Source organism: Silene latifolia, chromosome 9 (genome assembly GCF_048544455.1).
Source record: "Silene latifolia isolate original U9 population chromosome 9, ASM4854445v1, whole genome shotgun sequence".
In the NCBI taxonomy this organism is placed as follows: Eukaryota; Viridiplantae; Streptophyta; class Magnoliopsida; order Caryophyllales; family Caryophyllaceae; genus Silene; species Silene latifolia.
The window spans coordinates 110,133,107-110,147,145 of NC_133534.1; the positions used below are offsets into that span (position 1 = coordinate 110,133,107).

General features: G+C 38.2%; 1 long non-coding RNA gene across 1 annotated transcript; it reads right to left on the reverse strand.

Annotated features, from left to right (window-relative positions):
• Positions 1 to 389: 389 nt before the first annotated feature.
• Positions 390 to 5,238, reverse strand: LOC141600001 (uncharacterized). Its single transcript, XR_012524084.1, has 2 exons — positions 4,874 to 5,238; positions 390 to 880 (listed from the first exon to the last, which is right to left on the reverse strand). It is a non-coding gene; the product is annotated as an uncharacterized LOC141600001 (long non-coding RNA).
• Positions 5,239 to 14,039: the final 8,801 nt, after the last annotated feature.

Consider the following 14,039-nt stretch of genomic DNA (forward strand, 5'->3'; position numbering starts at 1 on the left):
CTAGTTCTAAAATCAGTCAGTGCTTTGCTACCAGTGGAACCGGGGGGTAAATTTAAGACAAATTAGGCAAGCCCATATTTGGTAAAGAAGATATTAACAGGAGGAGCTGTCCGGCTGATGGATTTAGATGGAAATGGCTTCTAAAATCCGAAAAATTTGGACCAGCTGAAGAAATACTATCCTAAGACCTCATTCTCAAATGTTATGAAATAATGTTTGAATTGCGATGTATTTAGAATAAGTCTTGAGTTGTTGGCTTTGTCAACACTGCATAAAATGTTTTTATTTAAGAACTACGTGCCCGGTTTGATTCTGTTAAAAAGCAGATACGTAGGCAACTCTTTAAAAGAATACAACCGAAATAATGTAACAAAAATGAAATTTGTGAATGAAGAAACTGGGATTTCTAACAAATAATAACGGTTTTTATTTATTCCAACACATTTTGAGTAAAGCCCATTACACCAGGACTTGAAAAGGAATGGACACAAACAATAATAGTAATGATTGATAATAAAGTCGAAGACTAAAAGCTAGCCTAAGCCAAATCCGGGTCACACGACCCATCATGACAAGACAATGTCTTACCCATCATCATCTTGGCCCTTTTCTTCGGAGGAATCGCACTTTCTTCACGAGGGCCCAATCTGTCTTTCACACTCGGTTGAGGACCGAGTCTCTCTGCCAATGTCGGCCCATCATCGACCCTTGTACCCAGCCTCTTCCAAACATTTGACACCCTAGACATAGTCTTACGATTGTTGTCAATCTTAGGCTCATGCTCAGTCATAGTCGGAGCCGGTTCATTGAAGATTGCTTGGTTCTTTAGTCTTTTATTGTAATCTTCCTGTCTACGACATCATCCTTCTGTAATCTCCTCCTAGCTTCAAAAGAGGGCTTAGTAACCCACTTCAAGTAGGAAGGGGAAATAACAATAACAATGCAGTGTCTCCGATAACAATAACAATAACAATAGGACAAGTTAGAGATGGAGAGAGGAAAAGCTCTAAAATCGTGACTTAGTTTTCTGGAAAATAGTAGTCATGGTAGTCATGACATTCACCGATAATTCGTTTTCACCTTTAGCAACATCTACTCAGAAATAAAAAAAAATCTATTTTTTCCATAGAAATCGAAACAACAATCAAAAAAAAAATGACACAAATAAGTAAGGTTGTTCACGATTCTGGTGGTCCTTCTGGAAAGGATGCGATTGTCTCTCAGTATCAGGGTCCTGGTTCTAGTGATGTGCAGAAGACTAAAGTTATTGTTGAGCTGAACAGGATCCTGGTGCTGAATTTAGAGGAGAATGAAGAGGTGTTGAAAGATGCTGGATGAACGTTAAGGCAAGGAGGGAAGAATGTACCAGTCATGGCGCCAATTGCAGAGGAGGAAGATTTACCCACTCTTCTGCAATTCTCTATGGATAACATCAGGCCTGAGGTAGAATTTTGAAATCTATCTGTATGTTGTTATATTTTAGGGGCCAATCCTCTATGGGAGGTGATAGAAGGGTTTGTTTATAGGATGTGGGCTCAATTTGATATAGACAGAGTCTCATATATGGATAATGGGATTTTTCTTGTTCATTTTAAGATGCCTGAGAAAAGTGATGCCTTGTTGAATTCAGGTTACTATTTTTTTGTTAATAAACCGGTCATTATCAGACCATGGGATACTGAGATTGACCTGGTGAAGGAAAAAGTGGATATAGTACCTGTGTGGATAAAGTTATATGGCATTCCTCTGAAATTTTGGGGGGATTGTCTTCCTCATATTGCGGGGCTTGTGGGGACATATATTAAGAAGGATGAGGCGACTACTGACAAAGTACGTTTGAGTTATGCTAGAGTGATGGTGGAATTGGGTGTGGACAAGAAACTTTCAGAGAATATTTGTTTTTTTTGGATGAAGCAGGTAAAAGAGTGAATGTGAAGGTTGAATATCAGTGGAAGCCGATTACCTGTTCAGTGTCTAAAGGAATGAGAATTCTTGTGACCAATGCAGAAAGGCTTCACCTAAACAGAAGAGTAAAAGTGGATATGTGCAGAAGCAAGTATGGAGGCCTGTGCAGAGACCAGTCACTACGTCTCTAGTATTTACTCAGTCTGCTTCTTTGTTTACACCAGATGTCTTCCCACCTTTGGTCAGTACCATTAAGGCTACTCCAGCTAGGCAACTAATGAGGCTGAGTAGGCAGGATTGACCATTGGGAGGGATGGTATTGAGCAAGTCTGGGGCTTATTCATTTATAGACGCTCTAAATGGTATGACTACTCCTGGAGGAGGTGTAGTTCAGAGTGGAAAGGACCCTCCTAACCCAATTTCAAATGCATAATATAGGGTTTTGGAATGTTACGGGGTTAAATGACCTGAATAAACAGAAGATAGTTAAGTGGTTTATGCATAATAATGGAGTAGGTTTATTTGGTTTATTAGAGACAAAAATAAAACCTAGTAGTTTGCTGACGAATAATACTACTATTTGTGATGGATGCTGTGTTTTTACAAGCTGTAGTTGGCATAAAGAGGGTAGAATTTGGATCATGTGGAAGCCAAACTGCTTTGATGTTAAGTTTCTAGCTTATGGGGCTCAATATATTCATATGCTGGTGGAGTCAAAAGTGGATTCATAGAAGTTTTACTTAACCATGATTTATGCTTTCAATGGATTGAATGAGAGAGTTGAATTGTGGGAATTTCTGAAGAAGTTTGTTCTTCATTGTGAGGAGCCTTGGCTTTGGACAAGAGATTTCAATACTGTGTTATCTCCTATTGAGAGGTTAGGAGGTAACTCTTCTGATGCGGAGATGGAGCATTTCCAGAAGTGTGTCTCTTTGTGTAATATGGAGGACATTCAGGCAATTGGATCTCTTTTTACTTGGTTAAACAAACATGAGCCTGCAGAAAAGGTTTATAGTAGGCTTGACAGGGTAATGGGAAACCAGGAATGGATGAGTTAGTATAGAGATTATATTGCTCATTTCCATCCTGAAGGCATATTTGATCATTACCCATGTACTGTGGTGAATAGGAAGGTTGATTTTGGAGGAAGGAGGAGTTTTAAGTATTTTTATGTCAGAGAATTTTAATGACTGTGTTGAAAGCATATGGAAGAAAAGATATTGGGGTATCAAAATGTTTAGAGTGGTGAAGAAGTTGAAAGATTTGAAGCCTGTGATGAAGAGCCTGAATAAATAGTGTTTTTCTGACATTGAGAACAACACTAATCTTACAAGTATGTTATTAGAGCATATTCAAAAAGAATTGGTGGATAAACCAGGGAATATGGAAATTATGCAAAGAGAAATAGAAGTGGCCAATGAGCTAAGAGACTTGACTGCGGCTAGAGATAGTTTTCTCATTTAGAAAGCTAAGATTCAATGGTCTTTGTAAGGGGATATAAATACTGCATACTTTCATAAATCTATCAAAAAAAAGGGTGATGCTTGATAAGGTGCTAGCAATAGAAGATAAGAATGGTCATCTGTGCACTGAAGGGGATCAGATACAAGCTGAATTTTTGGATTATTATGAGGATCTTTTGGGAACACAAACTGATACAGATGATGTGAATGTAAGGGTGGTAGGAAGAGGAAGATGTTGCCCTCAGGAACATTGGGATATCCTAAATACACCTGTAACAGCTGCCGAGGTTAATAAGGTTTTATTTAGCATTCCAAAAGAGAAATCCCCTAGCCCTGATGGTTATACTAGTCAGTTCTTTAAAGATGCCCGGGGAATAGTAACCATGCCCAAAATGTAAGGATCAAAGACATACAACATGTTTAACAATGCATAAAATAGAATATAATGATTGAGTAAAAGCACGAGTATGGTACTAACATATTATGCATGTGAACTATACATCACGGGGGTCCATGTTTAATAGAAACATGAAGTAATAGAAGCAAAGGAAGTAAATGAAATAAAGGAAACAACCCAAATAACAATCAAAATAAAGATGTGGTGTTTAATGAAGAAATAAGGCTAGATGCCTTTTGTCGGGCGGGGGAAGTGAGTGCCTCGGGCGGAAGAACTAATAGCTGTAAGTAGTAATATGCAGAATTGTGTTACCGGGCGGGGTGTATATTCTCCCGGGTGGGGACGTTATGGGACATGCCTAAAGTCCTTTTTCTTTGGTTATTTCACCCACAATCAAGTAATACATCAACCAATTCACACTTGCAATTCATGATACTTCAAGTAAGATATAACAATAGAAATCAAACATGCAAGTGACGGATCTAACACAAAATTAAGTCATGAAATACATGATTCCATCACAATTTCACACCGATGAATAAATAATTATAGTCAAAGATCGTCGCAAATACGACATACACCAACACTAATCAACACACAATGCAATAATTTATGATCAAAGATCACCAACATACACAAATTAGCTAATCAACACATCGTTCCTCAACAAACCAACTTTACCAGATCGATATTATCAACATCAAAAACCATATATCGTAATTTTGACTCTATTTACTCATCCGGACTCCGAATTGAGTGATTCAAAAGCCTAAATCATTTATTTTTTTAACGCCGACACATCTGTCATATTTTTAAATCCAAATACCATTAAATTTCAGGAAAACCGGTCGACTAACGCATAAAAACTTGACAAATCATAGTTCCAAAATCACACTTTTTCATGCAACTTCAAAGATGAGAGAAATACACCAAAAATTCAACATTATATATATCATCAAGTAATACACAAACCCTTAATTATACATGAGATCATATGAATGTGAAAAAAAAAAGAATCATTCCAATTACTCAATTTTCCCCAAATCAATTAAATTGGCAAACAAACCACACAATCATGTGCAATACCGAGTGTCACCATCATGGTTACCTTGTTTTCAAGCTATATGGTTCAAGGAATGATTGATTACCGCACCTACATCGATTTTAAGAAAAAAAAGGGGCAAAAATGTCACTTTACCGAATCTAGGTTTTGGGAAAACGAAAACAAATGGAACATGTAGTTACTCTAGGTCGAGGAGGAAGAATATATGAGAACATAGGCGCAAGAATCGTCAAAAACCGTTGAGAAATGAAGGAGATAAAGAGATTTTAAGGTTGAAGATGGAGATGGAGCTTTAATGGTGGTTTTCTCCCTAAAATCTAATTTTAAGATGTAATGAGGATGAAGGAGAGTATATTCCCTCATAATATAGGGTTATATGACTCGGGTTTTGACTCGGTTTAATAACTAGAAAGTCGGGTTAGCTAATAAAAGCTGAATGAAACGGTTTTTGCTATAAAACAACCAAACAAACGAAATTAATCAAAAACTCAAACATAATCAATATGTCACTTTAACAAACAAATATAAAGTATTCACTACTATAGATACAGGCTATAACAACGGTTAAAAACCATTGTTATATAAAAAAGCGGACGTTGTTAAAGCGTCCGTTGTAAAAGGTTTTAAAAACGGTTAGTTTTCTTAAGGAACCCGTTGTTAAAACTATTAACAACGGTTTTAAGTATAAAAACCCGTTGTGGAAAATGTGACTCAATTTTGGAGGGAAAGTTATAACAACGGGTTGTAATATACAAAACCGTTGTTATAACTAAAGACAACGGGTTGTTTATAAATAACCGTTGTTTGTTCTTAAAAAATAAAATAAAAATTAAATTAAATATTACTAGATGCATGCATAATTACGGCCCGTTATAATTCCAATGCATGCATTATTACTGCCATCCCTGTGCATATGAACGGACAATATGGAATGAGAAGGGTTAGTAATAAGATTTGAAGCAGCAGAGAGAGATATGATGATGATTATGGCACAACTTCCTAACATATATATTAATTAAAAAACAACTCAAACCACACATTGCTTAGTATAAATACATGCATTATCTCAACTAACATTCCATTATCTCACTATACATCTCCAAACCCTAACTACTAAAACAAACTCTAAATAAACCCTACTTAGTCTTTCAAACAAACTCCAAATTCCAACAAAATGAATGATATCATCCTTAAGACTCTTACTATGATCGAGAACAACAACAGTTTCATCCGCCGGTTGCTCCACATTGAGGAAAGTTTCGGGAGCTACCTTGTGGATGCTCGATCCATACCGAAGGACGCCAAAGAAGATGGCTTGACGGAAAGCGAGCGATTGCGGCTATATGACGATATAGAATCTGGCGAACTAACCTCCAAATAGCCAAGGAGAAGAGGACGAATATCATAGAGGAGAATAAGACCCTCTATGAAAATATAAGAATTGCATTTTTATTAATGTAATTTTTTTTAATTTATGTATTTATATATATATATATATATATATATATATATATATATATATATATTAATTATGTTTATCATGCATTCCTCTCTATCATCTTGCTTCTTCTTTGTTTTAGTTTATTTTACTAACTAATTAAGCGAATAATACTTAAAGAAATAACATAATGGTCGATAAAAACACATACACATGCAAATGAAATAATTAGAAAAAGAAAATAATGACGATGAAAGACGGTGAAATCAACAGTGACGGCGAGATTTACCTGATAATTAGAGAAAGTAAGAGACGATGAAATCAACAGTGACAGCGAGAAGATAAAGCGACGATGAGAAAGAGACGATGAGAAAGAGAGAAAGAGACGATGAGAAAGTGTGTGTTTTGTGTTTGTGTTTGTGTTTGTCTGCTGTGTTTGTGTTTGTGTATTAAGGTTTGTGTTTTATGGCTGTAGCAGACTTGTGTTTGTGTGGTTTATAGTATGGAAGGTATTGACAACGGTTATTAAACAACAACCGTTGTCAAATAAGTTTTAACAACGGTTGTAAAACAATAACCGTTGTCAAATAAGTTTTAACAACCGGTTTCAAAAGTAACCGTTGTGATTACTTTTCACTAACTTTGCGTCAATTTTGCGCCAAATTATTAACAACGGTTGTGCATGTGTTACCCGTTGTTAAAACTTATAACAACGGTTTTTATAACCATACCCGTTGTAATTCATTTTAGTAAAATTCGCGCCATACATTCTACAACGTCTATTGTGATTTTCGTGAATAATCGTTGTTAAAGGGGCGTTGTAGTTGCCTGGATTTGTAGTAGTGATTTGAACACATGCCATTTGGTAAAAACAGCTTTTACCAACAAATAAAACTCATTTAAATTCGCTAAAACTTATTTAATAAAGAAGTTAGATTTACCCAAATAAAAATCAAGTCAAATGAGTCAAATGACTTTATTAAAATAAAATAAATATATGGGGTGTTACTGTAGATACTCGGTATCTGTTGAATCCACAAAAAACACCCGATGATTATTGAACTACAACATGCTTAGGAATCGCTACGTTTGATCGACAGTTTATATAACTGCGCGTTGGAAAACGCAAAAACGATTTCGAAAACGAAAACATTTTCAAAATATTTCAAAAATATCTGGAGTGTTTTATGCACGACGATGGGGTCTCAATGACACTAACTAGAGCCAAAACCGACACCGGACCAAAAACCGACTCAAAATTCAAATCCCGACTCCAATAACGAGTCAAACCGAGTCAAACACAAAAAACAGACGTCACACAATGCTTCCATGCTAAGTATACACGATATACTTGGTGCTCAAGTGCAAATCATATCCTACAAAACCTAGGATAGAACAAACCACAAATCCAAATGCGTGATAGTGACAAGACAACTCAAAGACCCGCGGACATGCTCGCGCCTCTTCAAGCAGCTTTTACAGCCACGTCGCCTAAAACGCAAAACACCACACAAATCCTCTATAAATACCTCTCAAATGACACCAATTGAAGGTACGCGAGTGATACGTGCATTTTATATAGTCTTTTTAGTCTATTCTTGCACGCATCTTTATGCTATTTTAGTAGTTATTTGCTACGAATATGCCCCGTATTGCATACTTCGGAAGTTCTTGTCTTATTGGCAGGAATGAGCCATAAAGTAGTGAAATCAAGTCATTTACCGTCCGTTTTGCATGCATTTGGAGGAAGAGATAATTTGAAGCGGGAAATATTGCTGTCTTGGGATGCGTGAATCTATTTCGGGAGCTAAAAGGCAAAGTCAAAGACCAAATTACAAGACCAACACGAGCTGGAACCAGGAACCACTCGATCGAGCAGTTTCTTTTGGTCGATCGAGTAAACAGACGCAGAACTGTTTCGATCGAGTGGCCAACTGTTCGATCGAAAGCGATTTCTTTTGGTCGATCGAGTAAACAGACGCAGAACTGTTCGATCGAGTGACTTAACTGTTCGATCGAGCAATTACAAGCTATTGGGCCTCAATTTACGTTAAGCTTAGATTAGGTTTATGCTTTTAGGCTATAAAATAAATCTAAGAGGAGGACGTTACTCAGCCCCTCTCTTCACCTCTCTAATTACCTTTTCTTTGGTCTTTGCCATCTTTGTTACTTTTGTTCTTTCATTTCCGGATCATTTATTTCAATAATCCTTTCTTCCCTTTTCTCTCTTTAATTTAATTTAATGTTTATTATTTGTTCTTTCTTTATTTCTTGTTCTCCCTTAACTATGCATAGCTAATTCCCCTAGTATGTTAGGATTAGGGAAGCCGTGGTAGCGATGTTTTAATTGACTTATATAGATTAGTCTTGCGATAGGAATTATATTAGGCAATTTAATTGTTATCCGGTCGAATGAATGCATGCAGGAGACCATAAATTTAGTTAACCCCGACCTAGATCGAAAGATTGGAAGGGAAGGCTTGCTTAATTACAATAGGGTATTGCGGTGAGGGCGAAAGTTAAGTCGTTTACGCTCAGGGCGGTTTAAGGACCGAAAGGTGACGACCATAGCTCTTCTTATCAATAGTCTAATCGCCTTAGTATTCCCGATAGTATAAGATCTCGATAGCGCCACGGTAGACCGACTCTAGCATACTTCCTTTCTCTTATTTCTAATTTCCTTATTCCCTTCTCTTGCCTCTAGTTTTGTAGTTTAGTTAGTTCACAATCAATTCAACCCCCATTTCGTGACACCCTTACTGCACCGAGTTAAAGAGATAATTAGCAACTTATCCTCCTGTGGAGATCGACCCTACTTACCGCCGACTTCGTTAGTAGTAACTTAGGTATTTATTTTTGGTACGAAACGACAATATCAAATTTTGGCGGCGCCGTTGCGGGGAGGCGACGCTTTTATCTGTTTTTCGCCTCAAGGGAAGATCGAGTACCTTGAGGCCGTTCTAATCTTTTCCTTGATCTTTGTTTTGATAGGTCTACAGGTCTATTAGTCGGTTTTAGAGAAAGATTATCGAAGGGAAGGCTTGAGTACCTTCGATTCTTTGCCAAGATGACGTCCGTTTCCCGACTTATTGCTCAGTTTGAAGCTCAAATGAAAAATCTGCCAATTGGGAGAGGAAAGATTCTTGGGGTTGTGGTAATTACTATGATGTCGCTCTTCGACCACAACCGTTCTTGCCGCAACAAGGCTATCAATGACCTTGTTATTTGTCTCCACCGCAACCAACACCTTCACCGCTAGGAATGATGAGGTGGAAGAATCAAGTCAACAATAAATGCACTTGCACTACAGTGTCATAATTCTAGTGCGGAATTTGATAGCCGTATGAAGAAGCTAGAGGCTCGGTGTGATCAATTAATTACCGAGCAAGAGCAATGTGAGACGGTGTATGCTATCAACACCGACACCATTCCGTTTCATGAAGATACCCCGGAGGATGATTTAGACGAGTTTTTGGAATTAATACTTGCTGCGTGCAATGCAGACACTCGATCGAGTGAAAAATCAACTCGATCGAGTGAACTTCTTCATCCCATCACTCGATCGAACGAAGTTGGAAGGGATCACCACGATCGAACAGACTCAGATACTGTTCGATCGATCACAGCTGGGAAGGAGAACCTAGATCGAACAGTCACCAAGTCTGTTCGATCGAGCACGGCTGAAGAACAAGATCTGGATCGAACAGTCTCTGTGACTGTTCGATCGAGCAATATGAGTGAAGAAAGCTCTCGATTGAGTACTGTGATACCTCGATCGAATTGCCTTGCTATGGACAACACTGATACGTCAATAATGCCTATTTCTAATGACGATAAAAAGGAACATATAGTCAACTCCTATTCTGTTGAAGTTCCTTATCCACAACAATTGCTACCACACCGTGCATTCCTGGACCGTATCCGAGATCTCAATGTCGCTGATCACTACAAAGCGATGATTGCCCATGTACCCTCTTATTCTGAATTTATCGGTCAAATTAACTGGTCTAAGAGGGACACTAGTGATGTTAAGACGGTAATGAATGTTGCTATGAATGAAGAGTGTAGCACACTTCTTCGGAATGGGACCCCCCCTAATATGTCTGACCCAAGTCGTTTTCCTACTCCGTGTTCTATAGGGACCCATTCATTTGATAATACTTTATGTGACCTCGATTCTAATGTCAATATTTTATCTTTATCGCTGGCATTGAAATTGAAATTGACTAAGTTTACGCGCGCTAGAACGACTGTTCAGCTAGCTGACCATTCTTATGTACGGGTCAAAGGAGCTTTACATGACGTACCTGTTAGGATCGGGAATTTCTATATTCCCGCAGATTTCATTGTCTTAAACATACCCGAAGACCGCAATGTTCCCATTATTTTGGGACGACCATTTTTGTGCATTCTTTGGCGCAATTGTTGATGTCGGGGTTGGGACACTTACCTTTCAGGTCGGAGGAGAGGACTTGGTTTTTACTAAGTCCGATGACCCTAGGGAATCCATACCTATCATACCTTGCATTGATATTCCCCTTGCAGACTCCATTGATATTCCGTCTGATATTTCTTTTGAGTCACATATTATTGCTGCTTTTATGACACCTCCGCCCCATTCTGGGAGCGAATTGGAGGAACGTGTCTTTGTTTCTCTTTCTACAGGTCTTGACAAGTTCAAAGACCCGAGAGGTGAGACGGGTGCTCTTAGCATGAAGTCCGGAATCGCTCGGATAGACGACCCGGAGGAGGTGTTGATAAAGCTACACCGTCTAGGAAAAAGTTGCTTGATGAGGTGATAGATTGGGACCCGGATCTTTGTGGGAAGTCTTTGTTCTTACATTGCCAAGTCGTGGAGGGCGGATGTCCGCCCGACGATTCTTTGAAGCTACCGCGTCTAGTCGAGGCCTAGTAGTGGGCCAATGATCTGTCTTTGTTGGATGATGAGAAGAAGGTCGAGTGAGACACATGCGAAGCTAAGCGCTACACGGGAGGCAGCCCGGATCGTTTTTTTTTTAAACTTTTGTTGAACTATTTATTTCTCTTTAGCTTATTGTTGAACTTTAAACGCTGTTTTACGAACGCTTTATGCTTTTCTAGCTTTGGAATGCGTGTTTTGCAGGTCTAAGTACTCGATCGAGTAGTTTATTGCTCGATCGAGCACTTTTTGGGGAAGCCTTCACTCGATCGAGTGGTACTCGTCCTCGATCGATCAAAGTCAATAACACGCCTACTCGATCGAGTGGTTTTTCACTCGATCGAGTCCTTCCATGCACCAGTTCACTCGATCGAGCTGTTCCAAGTGCTCGATCGAGTAGTTTTGACTCCCATTCTTTGTTTTCCGTCTATGGAGCTCTTTGTTTGACTTTCTTTGACCTCCCATGTTCATGGTCGGTTTGGGGAGGTCCCCTCTTTATGACGTCTTGTAAGTTTTCCGCTTTTACTCTCTTTCTCCTTTAGTTTGCATTTCCTTTCCATGTTTCGGTACAATGGGGGCATTGTACGGTTTGGTTTGGGGAGGTTATGCATCCATATCTCTGTGTTCGCATATTGTTTTTATTGCATTTCAGTTATCACATTTAATTTATGTTTGCATTGTTGTTTATTTTCGTTAGAATTCAAAAAAATTCAATAAAAATTGAAAAATTGTTAAAATTCAAAAAAATTTCACGTTTATTTTAGCATGTAGGTTGAGTCGGAACGGTAGATTTCCATGATGATAATGCACTATAACTTGTCAATTTACTTGAGCCTTGCACTTCCGTTGATAGTTTTTAGCTTTGTCATACGCATAATCTACGAATTTCTGTTCAAATATAAGCTGACTGTTTAGACTTGACCTATAAATTGGCAAACTACTTAAAAATTCTGAGATTTAGAGCCCATAACTGGTGACATTCATGACCAGTTCATTAGGAATTTTGAGTAGTACTCCTTGCATAGCATGTTCGTCTCTTTTGCACATTTATGACATTCAATTTCTCGTCAAAATGCACATATTCGGGTTCGTGGTTGGTGTCACATGCAGGGAGGGCCTTGCAAATTTCCCTTTCCTTATGTTTTTCACCCATTTAGCTCCACATTAGCCAAATTTGCCTTTTGACCCACTAGCTACATCCCAAACTAAGCCTGCCTAGTCAAGCTAGTTAGTATGTTCTTTTGTGGTATGAGTTTTCGTCCGCAGTTTGGCCGTATCTCTTTTGTATGGAGTTGTTGGAAAATAAAGGAAGGAGGAAAGAAAGAAAAAAAAAAGAATTGAAAAAAGAGAAAAAAGATGATACGTGAACAAAAGAAAGAAAAAAGAAAAGAAAAAAAAAAATGAAAAAAAAAGACATGGTGATTCACGTGAAAACCAGAGAAGCAAAATTATCAAATTTTTGAACTGGTTGTATTTCGAGACTGTATATGCTTATCTTTATCTTGTGACGGTCTCCCTCCTCCGTTTTATTCATATATTTTTGAGGACATAGTGTATTTGGATGGTGAGTTTTGTGCCAATGAAGGGCACTTGTGTTTATTTTTCAGTCAGTTGAGATTGGGACGGTCTTATATGGCCCTGTTAGGAACTAGCTTGATGCTTTTACCTCCACATTTCCATAACATGTTTTGCCCTTTCTCACCTGAACCTCACTGTTCCCAAATTATTTGTAAGCCCTCGGCTGTGACGGACATTATTGGTTGGAGTATGTGCATTAGTACTTGAATTGTCTTTCATTTTTGTTGCATGCATGCTATGTAGGTCGCAGTTAGATGAGTGACTGTCCTTTCTTCTCTCTTTTACATATAAATATTCACCCTTTGCTTCATGAGAGAAGAGTGACCACGAGAGAGTCCGATTTTGTTGGTCTTGCAAGGTCGATAGGTTGGCTATAATTCTGAACAACTCATAATTCGTTTGCGTATTGACTGCTTAGCTTAAACTATTAATCTTTGTTGCATTAAATTGTTTCAAGTAGACAAGTTAAGCTAGCTCTGAGTTATCTTTTTCCGTTCCTTTAGTTGCATTTAGTTTACTCGGGGACGAGTAAAGGTTTGGTTTGGGGAGATTTGATACGTGCATTTTATATAGTCTTTTTAGTCTATTCTTGCACGCATCTTTATGCTATTTTAGTAGTTATTTGCTACGAATATGCCCTGTATTGCATACTTCGGAAGTTCTTGTCTTATTTGCAGGAATGAGCCATAAAGTAGTGAAATCAAGTCATTTACCGTCCGTTTTGCATGCATTTGGAGGAAGAGATAATTTGAAGCGGGAAATATTGCTGTCTTGGGATGCGTGAATCTATTTCGGGAGCTAAAAGGCAAAGTCAAAGACCAAATTACAAGACCAACACGAGCTGGAACCAGGAACCACTCGATCGAGCAGTTTCTTTTGGTCGATCGAGTAAACAGACGCAGGAACTGTTCGATCGAGTGGCCAACTGTTCGATCGAGCAGTTTCTTTTGGCCGATCGAGTAAACAGACGCAGGAACTGTTCGATCGAGTGACTTAACTGTTCGATCGAGCAATTACAAGCTATTGGGCCTCAATTTACGTTAAGCTTAGATTAGGTTTATGCTTTTAGGCTATAAAATAAATCTAAGAGGAGGACGTTACTCAGCCCCTCTCTTCACCTCTCTAATTACCTTTTCTTCGGTCACTGCTACTTTTACTTTTGTTCTTTCATTTCCGGATCATTTATTTCAGTAATCCTTTCTTCCCTTTTCTCTCTTTAATTTAATTTAATGTTTATTATTTGTTCTTTCTTTATTTCTTGTTCTCCCTTAACTCTG